Below are 13,684 nucleotides of genomic sequence, written 5' to 3'. Positions count from 1 at the left end.
TGTTAGCTGCATATGCTACTGCAAAAGTAAGTCATACCAGTTACTCTTACTTCTAATGTTATTGATAATAGTATTAATTTTCTTCCTTACTTCTTCCTTTCCATTTTTAATATAGTCTTCTTTAGAATGTTTCATAATTGTTTTCATCTTCAAATAAATTTTTATCCCTTTTAAATGAGGTGCTCATATAAAATTGTACTTTGCTCTAATTAGCTAATTTTTGGTACTTTGTTCTCTTATATTTTTTTCTTTTTTTACTTTTCAATTTAATCTTTGTTACATGCTATGGTGTATAGGAGAAATGTTTATTTTCAGATAGACATACTAATCTCGTATCTACCAAATTGGTCCTTCAACATGGTGTGTTTGTTTTTTAAAAATAAAACTATTATACCTTTTGAGGATTGGCTGTATGAATGTAATGTTTTATAACCACAATAAGAGCTTATTCAACAAGTATATGTTCTTACATTATTTTTTAACCAAAAAAGTATGTTTGGCTACTGTCTAAAAACATAGCAAGGTAAATATACCATCCTTAGTGATTCAAATATAGATTTTAATTTTACACCAACATAGTGTCATATTACATAGTTTGAGACCGATCAATATTATTTAAGCATTGGTATGTGTTAGTGTTGAGGAATAAAACAGAGCAAGATATTTGTGAACAGAGAATATAGATTTTATTTTACTGCTACTTTTCAAATAAGAATAGAATCTCTCTAAATAGTATTATAATAGACTTCTCAAATTCTACCTTCTCTATCATAAAACCTATATTATAAATTACATTTAAATCATAGTACAAATGACATTCAAAACTAGAATTAAAGATAATAATTATTGGCTATTCAAATGTTAAATAAAACTGATGACGGCTGACGACTTTGAGTATAATGCTAACAAATTCCCCCTTAAACTCAAACCTTTCATATTTTTCATTCACATTGTTATCGCTCACACTTCCAATTTTATATTTTTCCTTACCCTAACTGCCTCCAATATTATATTTTTCCAGTAGTCACCATACTGTGCTTGATTAGAAGCAACTTCAATTTTCTTCATTGCACCAATCCGTGCAGAATTTTGAATTGAATTACTTTTAATTTTCCAAACAAAATCTTCTCCACTTTCAGCCTTTGAATTAAAAGGATTTAAGAAAGACTTTGACTTCAATGAGCTTTGAAGATAATGATTATACCATATTTCCCTTTCAGATAATGTCTCAACACCATTCCATTTATGGTCTTCTCCTAAATCAAAACCACTATTTTCAAGTAAAACACATGAACCAAAATGGGCTTTTAATTTGAATTGTAATTCATTCACCTTTTCTTTTTGTGCCAAAAGCAACAAATGGAGTTCTTCAACTTGATTGACTCTACTTTCCTTGTCTTTCTCCATATCAACATATTTTTCTTCCAATTTTGTAACTTTTTTTCCAGGTTATCAAATTTTGCTTCAACACTCTCCAATAATTGTCTCATACTGAGAATATTACTCTTCAAGTCAGGTACATAAATTTTTGTGACATTTTCTTTGGATTTAAAGGTCATGTGCTCCTCCTCCATTCACTAGTACAAAAAGGTAAATTAACGACGGTTAAAATCAACATTTAAAGACGGTTCTAAAACCTTCGTTATTTCAGGGGTCGTTAAAAAGTGGAGGGTTTTCACGACGGTTCTGCAACCTAACCGTCGTTAAAAGTGGCTCTAATTTTTTTTTAAAAAAAGTTTAGGGACTTTTAAAGACGATTCCCAGAGGAACCGTCGTTGTAAGTGAGACTTTTAAAGACGGTTCCAAAGTGGAACCGTCGTTATATGTAGGTATAAAAAAAAATTTAGTAAATCTAAAACCTGCATAAAATTTTCAAATCCAGAAAATCAAAACATTTTAAATGATAATTTAAATATAAAAATTACATACAACAAATGATAACATTATACGAAAAAGTTTTGCTAATATATGAAAAAGTTTGTCATTCTAATGATTTATCTATTGTAAAGTATTATACATGGTTACAAAATACTTTGACCATGTTGTTCTCACATACTCCAATGCTTCCGAATCTAACGGGTGTTGGTCATTGAACAACTGTAACATTTGAAATTTTTTTAGTTAGAATACATGTTAGAATACATAACATTATATAATGTATAAGTAATAATAAATGTTAAATGAAATTGTCGTACCTGTCTATAATGTTTTTAAAATAGGTAGGGGTTTTTTTATGCAATGAGCAAAACCTTGCAGCGGTATGATCTTGAACAGATATGATCAATAGTTGCCAATGACGCCTATATAACAAATCAGTTAATTAGTTTATCTTATTTCAATAATTTATTATAACTTATTTAATAAATAAGGACTTACTCGTGGATGTACGGAACAAAATAAATTTGTTTTCCACCATTCTTTAAGGCAGTGGTGATGTATGTTTGTGTTTCCGACTTTTTGTTTCCAATTAATTGAATGACTTGAGGGTCTAAAAACCCATATATGTTGTGTTTCCCCTCATCCAAGCATAATCCAAAAAGATACCTAAATTTCAATAAGTTAGTACTAATATATTTAATAAATCAAAAGTATAAAGATTTTATAATTTGAACTTACATCATCCATAATTGCAGAACTGTTATGTTAATCTCTTGATCTCCGGATGCAAGGTCCAACAAATCAGACATGTGAACGTACAACAGTAGATTACTTTGCCTTCCAAAAACATTGGCATCCCATGGAATCTCTAAGACAGTTGTATCTAAAGCTGTAGCAACTTCCACCAATGCTGCCAGAGGATCATCAATGGAGACTATTTTCTTCTTTCCCAAAGGCAGATTTGTCTTAGGTTCCGTGCACACTTGGCAAGTCTAACAATTCACCATGCCACGTCCATGTTGTATAACTTTTCAAAAATCCATCACATAAAAGATGTTCTCTAATTTCGGAAACACTCAATATCCTTCCATTTAAACAATTGACACAAGGACACCTTATCCTTATTCCATTCTTACAACTAACAGCATTATGTTCTGCGAATTGTATGAATTCTTCCACCCCTTCTTCGTAAGTATCACTTATTCGTGGTGTATTAATCTAACTTCGATCCATATAACTGCTAAACTAAGAACCAGTGTGGACTCAGAACCAATGCGTTCAATATGTAATCATAAATAAATAAATCAAAATTGCCGAAGGTCGGACACCTCCGGACTCAGAACCAGTGCGTTCAATATGTCAAAACAATATATAACCATTAAAAAATAAATCAAATTGTCGAAGGTCGAATACCTCCGGACATAGAACCAGTGCGCATTAAATATCTCAAAACAATATATAATCATAGAAAGTTAAATCAAAAGTGCCGAAGGTCGGACACCTTCGGACTCAGAATCAGTCTGTTCGATATATAAAATCAATACTTAACTCAAGACAAACACTTTCAAATTATAGTTAATAATAGATAAAAACATACTAACCTCAAAACGGGCGGCGGTCGCGATCGGAGGGCACGGTGGGAACAATGACGCAGCTCAAAGGCACGGAGATGCGGATCGGAAGAGACTGGTCCCTGGACGGCAGGCGCAACTGGTCCCTAGACGGCAGGTGCGGCGGTCGCGGCAGGGCGTGGCGGGCGCAATGAGGTTCGCGGGGTCCGCGGTGGGTGCGACGAGGATCGCAGGTCCCGTTCCGCGGTGGGCGTGACGAGGATCGCAGGTCGCGTTCCGCGGTGGGCTGTGGGGCGGCGGGGTTCGCGCGGGTCGCGGTGGGCGTTGCTGCTAGGTCGCGCGGTCGGCGATTAGGTTAAGAGGTGTCGCGGACGGCGGCGGTGGGCGGCTAGGTTGCGAGGCGCGGAAGCGATCGCGAACGGTCGCGAATGAGGTCAAGAACGGCGGTCACGAGCGGGTCAAGGGCGGTCCGCGGTGTCGACGGCGAAGGCGCTGCGGTGGTCGACGGCGAAGGCGCTGCGGTGGTCGGCGGCAACGGTTGGCAGGGCGTGGTCAAGCGGGGTGCTGGCAATGGAGCTGTGGATGTGAGATAGAAGGCAAAGTTAAGAGTGAAAATGGGAGTATGAGAAAGAATTTGGAAATTAGGTGTAAAACGTTGTTGCAACGTGAAGATGGGCTTTTAACGACAGTTCTCTATGAACCGTCATGGAAATGTGGCTTTTAACGACGGTTCTTGGGTGAACCGTCGTTGTATGTGTTATGTCCCACTTTTAACGACGGTTGTGGCGCGAACCGTCATTAAAAGTGCAAAAAAAAATTAAAAAATTACGGGATTGCCACCGCGTCGTTTTTTACGATGGTTGTTTTCGAACTGTGTTTAAAGGGTGTCGTTATTGAAGAATTTTGTACTAGTGATTGGATTGAGAGCAAAACTTTTTCCCTTCATTTCAACTTTAAACAAATCTCTGTCATCAATATTTTTAATTAAGCAATGTTTATTTTCAAACATCACTTTATAGCCTTTTTCCAACAATTGACCAACACTCAAAAGATTTTGATCAATCTCTGGAACAAAAAGAACATTTGTAATGATTTTTATACCTTTATAGCTTGTGATAGCTATTGTGCCTTTTTCTTTTATTGCAAGGTTTTCACCATTTCCAATCCTCACCCTTTTAATATCAGTAATTCTCAATTCCTTGAAGAGTTCCTTGTCAGGTGTCATATGGTTGGTGCAACCATTGTCAATTAGCCAAGATGCACTTGAAATATTGCTGCAAAAACTATTTGCAACGAAAAGTACATCTTCCTCCTCATTTGCAATTTTAGCATCTACATCTTGTTGCTCACTTTGGTTTCTACAAATGATTGCTTCATGCCCAAGTTGAATGCACTTGTTGCTCTTAGCATTAGGTCTTCTCCAACACTTAAACGGTGGATGACCTAACTTGTTGCAATGCTTACAAGGAGGATAATTTCTACCTTTGTTTCTCCAGCCACCTTCATGTTTGACTAGTAAGGCTCCTTTTACTGCTCCATCTTGTCTCATGGCTCTCCTTTGTTCTTGTGCTTGTAAAACATTTAAGAGCTCTGCAAGAGAAATCTTTGATAGGTCCTTTGTGTTCTCCAGGGTTGTTATGGTGGCTTCAAACCTCTTTGGAACTGTTACAAGCAGTTTTTCCACAATTCTTGAATCTTTTAACACAGATCTGAGCAACCTCACTTTGTTGGCAATGCTTAGAAGTCTGTCCGAGTACTCTTTTACAGATTCCGACTCCTTCATTCTTTGAAATTCAAACTCTCTGATTAGATTCAGGGTTTGCATTCCACGAATCCTCTCATCACCTTCATATTCTGGCTTGAGGTAATCCCATATTTCTTTTGCTGACTTCAAGAACATTATCCTTGTGAATACCATAGGAGATACAGCTGCAAATAGACATGCTTTTGCCTTTGATTTTTTCATCTTTTTTTCCTTCTGTGATTTTATTTGTGCCACCGTAGGGTTTTCTGGAAGGGACTGAATTTCATAGTCCTCTTCTACAGCTTCCCATAAATCCAATGCTTCTAGGTAGGTCTTCATACGAACAACCCACATTTGATAATTGTCTCCATCAAAGACAGGTGGTGTCATTGCTGAAAAATTTGATCATCCTTCCATTGGTGCACTCTACTAACCTCACAGATCCCTCAAGAAAATAGCTCTGATACCAATTGTTGGTGTTGAGGAATAAAACAGAGCAAGATATTTCTGAACCGAGAATATAAATTTCATTTCACTGATCAGTCATCGGGGTAGTGTCATCGGGGTCTCGTGTTACACGCAGTTAAACTGGGAATGAGGTTCCCAGCGAGAGCGTTACGCATGGATCTCGCATGAGCACACCTCAGGGAATCATGCACGAGAGTGGCCTGAGGGAACTAGTAAACCAGTCAGTGGTTGATGGTTCCCTCAACCCATTACGTGCATGGCATCGTGAAGGGTAAGCTGTATACGCAGGGAGCAACGTTTGGTGAGTGTGCCTAGACCAGCCACACCCGACGTTCTCCCAAGAGTATGCGATCTGCCCAGATAAGAGAAACATCCTAAGTTACTCCGCAAGGGCGTAACTTAGGCACACAAAGAGAAGCGCTAGAGCCCTTCCAGTAAGTGACACGTGTGTGGTTAGATGTGAGTTGCAGGCCTCCACGTGTCATCATCTGAGAGGGGTGCGGTATAGACAAAAGAGCACTCCGTACCACTAAAGGTACAGACAGGCGCAGCCAAGCGCAGAGACGCGCAGACATGCACAGACTCTCACGCTCCCCACTGCTGATTCTGAGGGTACGCTTTCTCTGAAAAGCATAACAGGGTTCTGACACATGCCAGAAAAGCATAACAGAATCCTGCTATGCCCAGAAGCAGGGAAAGAGAGATAAAAGAGAGAATCAGGGTGAGAGTGAGGGGAGACAAAAAACAGAGTGCAAGAGTTCTCACACACACGCTACTAGTTTTCTAGTCTTTGGTGCTTCTGTGGACTAACTTCATCGTCGGAGTGCAAACGGCCGCTAGAGGCGCCGTCTGTGTGTCTTGCAGGTCACGTTTGGAGAAGCAAGAGAAGGTTCTGAGGGTGATTCTGCAGAAGACGCAGTCGCGTAGACAGGGCAGAGAGTGCTACGAAGCGATTCCTCCACGTTCGAGTTGCCGGCAGGATCATTTGGCGCCCACCGTGGGGCACGAGTGAATCGTTGTCCCATATATACCACAGTTTTAAAGACTTACCAGAGTTTTTATCAGTTTCCTTGATAGAGAAGGATGCCTAGAAACAGACAACCATCGCCTGCGCCATCCGCTGACGAAGGAGCTGTGACAATGGCGCAGGTCCTGGAAATGGTGCGCACGCTGCAGGATAATGCCGCAGCGTCAAAGGTTGAACAAGAGAGGATGCAGACGGAGTTAGCTGCGTCACAAAGCAGGAACGACGAGCTGAATCGCGTCAATGAGGAGTTGAGAAGGACGCTGCAAGCGTAGAGGGAACACGTGGTTGACGAAAGGGTGTCTAGGATGCCCTCACCTCCAAGAGCGTTCCCCATGCCATTCTCCCCTTAGATCATGGGAACCATGGTGCCACCCAACCTGGTGGGGGTCAAGGCATCGTTCAAGGGGGTAGAAGACCCGGAGGCGCATCTAACGGCGTTCCACACCCAGATGATGTTGTCTGGGGGTTCAGACGCTGTCTACTGCAAAATGTTTATGAGTACGCTTAGCGGAATCGCCATGGAGTGGTTCGTAAGCCTACCAGAAGGACATATCACGTCTTTCTCTCAGTTCTCGAAGCTCTTCACCGAGCAATACATCGTCAACAAGGCACCTGCAGTGGTGTCCTACGATCTGTTTGATGTGCGCCAATACCAGGGGGAGTCGCTGAAGGACTACCTCAACCGTTTTGGGGCATAAGTGGTGAGATTGCCCAGCAAAGATGAAGACATGTTGGTCCACGCGTTTAAGAAGGGAGTGCTGCCTGGCCCCTTCAGCGAATCTCTCATCAGGAGCCATCCCAGCACCTTTGCAGAGATCCGACGACGTGCGGTGGCACACATAGTGGCAGAAACAGAGGTTTCTGAGAAGAGAGGAAGTGCTGCACCACCAAGACCGCGTGGAGGGCAAGGAAAGCCACAGCAAGCAAGGGTGCATGAGGCCAAGGAGGGGAAGAAGGTGCGGGAAAAACCTCGTCCCTATGCACCAGGCAAAGACCAGAACAGGGGGCGTGCAAGGGAGAATAATGCACCCCCGAGGTACAACTTCATGGTAGGATTGGCGGATCTCATCGCCCTTCCTGCTGTAGCAGCAAGACTACGAGTACCAGAGAAGACAGATAAGGTACTTGGAAGAAAGAAGAATGAGTGGTGTGAGTTTCATCAAGCTTTTGGCCATACACTTCATTCTTGTTTGGCCTTGGGACACCAATTGGCAGAGTTGGTGAAGTCTGGTTTCCTAGCAGATTACCTGCGTGAGCCGCAGGGTGACCGCGCGTCAGGATCCCAGACTGGAGAACAGCAGCATGAAGTCCCTGTGCATGGGGAAGTGCAGACGATCGCGGGAGGCTTCTCGGGTGGGGGATGCACAGCTTCACAGAGAAGGAGATACGCTCGATCAGTAATGGCGGTAGATGCGGTAAATGAGAGTCATTACCCCGAAGTGGACATCATCTTCAGGAAAGCTGATCTGCGGGACGTTGTCCCACACGACAACGACCCTGTGGTCATTTCTCTCATCACTGCGGGAAGGCGAGTGCACCGAGTACTCGTAGATCAAGGAAGTTCGGCAGACGTCATGTTCTGGCCAACATTCAACAAGTTACAGTTATCCCCTGACCAGCTAAGACCGTATACTGGTTGTCTCTACGGTTTTGCAGGGGATCAGGTAGAGGTGCGGGGATACATCGAGTTGAGGACAACGTTCACTGACGGAACGACAGCCCGCACTGAAAAGATAAAGTACCTGGTGGTGAATGCCCCTTCTGCGTACAACGTTTTGTTGGGTAGGCCAACACTCAATAGGTTGGGCGCAATACCATCAACGAGGCACATGAAGTTGAAGTTGCCGTCGATGGAGGGAACCGTGATAACCATCAGGTCAGATCAGGCTGAGGCAAGACGCTGTTATGAGAACAGCTTGAAGCAAAAGAGAAGTGTGTGCCACGTCACCACAAAACCACCACCAGGCGTGCGCGAAGAGCGATTGGTGGTCAGGGAGACACAGGGCGCTCAAAGGATGGAGGATGCTGCGGTGGGGGGCTCCCAGGTAGCCCAAGTCGAAGAAGAGGAGGAAGGCGCGATCACTCCTCGTGAGTCAGGGATCGCGAGGGCGGTCATCGCCAGCAAGAGAAGGCCCCACCCAGCTGAGGGATGGGTCGAAGTGGACGTCGGGGGAAGAAAGTTCAAGTTAGGGGGATCCCTTGCTGAAGAAGAGCGAATGCTGATCATGGGTGTGATTGAGAAGCACATGAATGCCTTTGCATGGTCAGCATCCGACATGCCAGGAATCGACCCCGATTTCCTCTGCCATCGTCTGTCGATGGACCCCATGGTTCGACCTGTGCGTCAGAGGCGAAGGAAGTTCAACGAGGAGAAGAGGAAGGTGATCCACGACGAAGCGCAGAAGCTCCTTGCCGCAGGGCATATCAGAGAAATCCAGTACCCCGAGTGGCTAGCGAATGTGGTACTGGTTCAGAAGGCAAGCGGCAAGTGGAGAATGTGCGTGGACTTCACTGACCTCAACAAGGCGTGTCCCAAGGATTCTTACCCCTTACCCAGTATAGACGCTCTAGTCGATAGCGCATCGGGGGGAAAGCTACTCAGCTTCTTGGACGCTTTCTCGGGGTATAACCAGATCAGGATGCACCCAATGGATGAATGCAAGACTGCGTTTATGACGGAACGGTCTTGCTATTGCTACAAGGTCATGCCATTCGGGTTAAAGAATGCGGGGGCTACCTACCAGCGGCTCATGGATAGGGTGCTCTCGTCCATGCTGGGAAGGAACGTGCACGCCTATGTAGATGACATGGTGGTTACGTCCCAAGAGAAGAAGCATCATGCAGCTGATCTGGAAGAGCTATTCACCACCATTGCCAAGTACAGGCTGAAGCTCAACCCTGAGAAATGCATTTTCGGTGTGGAGGCTGGGAAGTTCTTGGGTTTCCTCTTGACAGAGCGGGGAATCGAAGTTAACCCGGAGAAGTGTGCGGCGATCGTGGCAATGAGGAGCCCAACGACGGTGAAGGAGGTGCAGCAGCTCACCGGTCGCTTGGCAGCTCTGTCCCGATTCATGTCCGCTGGAGGGGAGAAAGGTCACCCATACTTCCAGTGTCTCAAACGCAACAGCAGATTTCTCTAGACACAGGAGTGCGAGGAGGCCTTCATCAAGTTAAAGGGGTACCTGGCGAGCCCACCAGTCTTGCGAAAGCCCCAGGTAGGCATCCCTCTTCGTCTATACTTTGCTGTTACGGAGAGAGCAGTCAGCTCAGTCCTGGTGCAAGAGCAGGAGCAGGCCTAGAGGCCTGTTTACTTCGTGAGTAAGGTGCTGCAAGGCCCTGAAACAAGATACCAAGCCCTTGAGAAGGCTGCTCTGGCGGTGGTGTTTTCAGCCAGAAGACTCAGGCATTATTTCCACAGCTTCACAGTGGTGGTGATGACTGATCTACCTATCCAGAACGTATTGAAGAAACCTGATGTAGTAGGCAGGATGGTCAAATGGGCAGTAGAATTGTCAAAATTTGATATTCAGTACGAGCCCCGAGGACCGATCAAGGGGCAGGTGTTCGCGGACTTCGTAGTCGAGCTATCATCAATCGCGACACCTACAGAAGGGCTAAATTTCCGATGGGTGTTATCGGTGGATGGCTCCTCTAATCAGCAGTGAAGCGGCGCGGGAGTCATCCTGGAAGGACCAAATGGGGTACTGATCGAGCAGTCCCTCCGCTTTGCCTTCAAAGCTAGCAACAATCAGGCGAAGTATGAGGCCCTGATCGCAGGAATGTTGCTAGCAAGAGAAATGGGAGCAAGAAATCTGCTGGCCAAGAGCGATTCGTTACTGGTCACCGGGCAGGTTACGGGGGAGTTCCAAGCAAAGGATCCCCAGATGGCAGCCTACCTGGAGTATGTGCAGCTCCTGAAGACGTCCTTCGCCGAGTTTGAGTTAGTGCACGTGCCAAGAGAGCAGAATGCCCGAGCAGACTTGCTTGCCAAGCTGGCCAGCTCAGGCAAGGGGGGGAAGCAGAGGACTGTCATTCAGGAGACCCTGAAGGTGCCGCGCGCGTTCGTATCAGACAACCAGGTGCTTCATGTATACAAGTCAATGGAGCGTCTAACGATCGGTCATCGGTCGTTGACCCAAGAAATGCTGAGAGCACCGAGGGTGAGATCGCGACCCTCAAAGACCGATGAGTTGATGGAGGTCCGTGCGGAGAAGGAACTCGACACCTGGATGACGCCATACCAGCTATACTTAGAAGATGGTGCACTCCCGCTCGATCTGGAAGAGGCAAAAAGAATAAAGAGGGGTTCAAGTAAGTTTACTCTTATAGATGGAAGCCTATTTAGATTTGGATTTTCTCACCCTGTGCAGATCTGTGTACACGGCGAGCAATGCACCAGACTCATGTCTGAGCTGCACGAGGGGGTGTGCGGAAGCCACGTAGGTGGTCGCGCTTTGGCAAGTAGAGTACTCCGCGCGGGGTACTACTGGCCAAAGCTGAAGGAAGATTGCATAAGGTTTGCTCAGCGATGCAAACAGTGTCAACTGCATGCAGACTGGCACAAGGCACCCCCTGAGGAGTTGAGGTCCATCCATAGCCCGTGGCCATTCCATACATGGGGGATTGACATCTTGGGACCCTTTCCCTTGGCGACAAGGCAGATGAAGTTCCTCATCGTGGCCATCGAGTATTTCACCAAGTGGGTGGAAGCAGAGCCAGTCGCACACATCACCGCACAGAAAGTTGAACACTTCGTCTGGAAGAACATTGTCTGCCGCTTCGGAATACCCAAGAGGCTGGTTTCCGACAATGGCACCCAGTTCACAAGTCATCAGCTGAGGAAGATGTGTGAAGAGTTAAAGATACAACAGGTCTTCGCATCAGTGGAGCACCCGCAAACCAATGGGCAGGTGGAGTCAGCAAACCGAGTGCTGCTCAGGGGGCTGAAGCGAAGACTAGACAAGGCCAAAGGAGGCTGGGCAGAGGAGGTCCCCAGAATTGTATTGTCTTATCACACCACCCCACAGTCCAGCACCCATGAGACACCCTTCAGCCTTGTCTATGGGACAGACGCCATGATTCCTGTGGAGATACAGGAGAGCTCCCCCAGATTCCTGAACTTCGTTGTTGAAGAGTCCAACGAAGAGCGTAAGGTAAATCTGGATTTGCTAGACGAAGTGCGAGAAGAGGCCAGAGTCAGTGCTGAAGCTGTGAAGAGAAGAGTAGAGCGGAGGCACAACTCTAAAGTGAGGCCCAGGCGCTTCCAGGAAGGTGATCTGGTGATGAGAAAGGCGCATCAGAATGACATGCAGAACAAGCTATCCCCAAAGTGGACAGGCCCGTACAGAGTGGTGGAGACATTGGAGAACGGAGCCTATCGCCTAGAGACTTTGGAAGGAGGAGCAATCCCCAGAACGTGGAACGCCACCCATTTAAAATTTTATTTCAGTTAAAGTTGTACAGTAATGGCGTTCTCGCGCTAAAAGACACATGCTTTGTATGTGGTGGAAACAGTTGAACAGACAAGGGGGCACTCTTTTCCCTAAAGAGGGTTTTTAACGAGGCCACCCAATTAAAGAAAAATTTCCAGCATATCAAGTGTGCTCAAGTATTAAAGTTAAAATCCTCCTTGCCCCAGGTGCAAGTGCAGGTGATTGGTTAGGCCCTACTTGCCCTAGGCGCAAGTACTGGCACCGATCTAAGTCTTCCTCACCCCAGGTGTGAGCGCAAGCAGTTAAAGGTTTGAAAAGCCAGGGGTGCTAGTAAGACCAAGGGAGGGAAAGGAAAGGTTTTGACAAAACGTCCTTACCCACTTGGCATACACCAATATTGGCCCAGTAAGACTCTTAGTCCGAAACCCTTCTCACCCCAGGAGTGAGGCAGGGAATGAGCGACTCAACCCGCCAAAAGGTGATGACCTTGGGGAAAGTAAGAGGGGTTAGCGAGAAACACTTTTCTTTCCCCAAGACGAGGCATCACCTTGAGCGATCGGTGTCAAAGTCCTCTATGCACTTAGCGCTAGAGCGACAGAGAAAGCTAAGTAAAGACTAAAGAACGATCACTGATGAGTCGTCAGTAATTGGCTAGTGGTGCAAAGCAACGCACGAGGACTGTTAAACACCAAGTTGAGAGAATAGCCAGTCGTGATCAAGTAGAAGCGAAAGAATAAGAGAAGCAGATCGCGCTAAGCCTAAGCTGGTTAACACTTAGTCGTGCGCAAAGTGAAAGACGAAGCTCAAGATCGCGCTGAGCCTAAGCTGGTTAACACTTAGTCGTGTGCGAAAGGAAAGGTAAAGCCCAAGATCGCGCTGAACCTAAGCTAGCTAGTCGCGCACATAAAGATAAGTGAAGTTCAAAGAAAATGCAAAAGAAGAAACTTACGCAAGAAAGAAGCATTGAGATATTACATTCATAGCCAAGTCTTATACAATTCCAAAGTGCAAAGAAAAACTGTGCAGAAGCTAAATTTACAGAGAAAAGAAGGGTTTAAGGGGCAGGGGGAATGAGCTTTCCATCCACCACTTCATGGTAGATGCTGAACTGCGAGAGGTCCAGGTCTGGGAGAACGCATTTGATTTGCTCGAGAGCTAGCTCGAATCCGTCTGTAAGGGCATCAGCACCCACATTCATCAAATCAGCCTTCTCCACCTCCAGTTCTTGCTTTGAAGCCTCCGCAGCATCTCTCTCAGTGGTGACGGCAGCAAGGGAGGAGGCAGCTTCAGACAGTTTGCCCACCACCTCCTCAAATCTTTTCTCCCCAGCAGCAGCTGCCTCTTTGGCGGACTCGAGCTCCCCCAATAGCTGAGTGTTCTGTTGGCGCAGGGAGGAAGTCTCGGCCTTAAGCTCCACCACCTCGCAGTCCAAAGAGCTCACCATCTGCCCCATCAAGATCTCCGTCTTGATGGTCTTTTGGACCTGCGCTAGGTATTCCCTCCTAGCCTTCTCCACCATGCCTCGCATAAGTTCGACGGACCCTTGAGCAGCTTCGAAGTCACT

Source organism: Phaseolus vulgaris, chromosome 10 (genome assembly GCF_051622355.1).
Source record: "Phaseolus vulgaris cultivar YP4 chromosome 10, ASM5162235v1, whole genome shotgun sequence".
Lineage (NCBI taxonomy): Eukaryota > Viridiplantae > Streptophyta > Magnoliopsida > Fabales > Fabaceae > Phaseolus > Phaseolus vulgaris.
The sequence above is the reverse complement of the archived record's forward strand: the minus strand, read 5'-3'. Positions refer to the sequence as shown.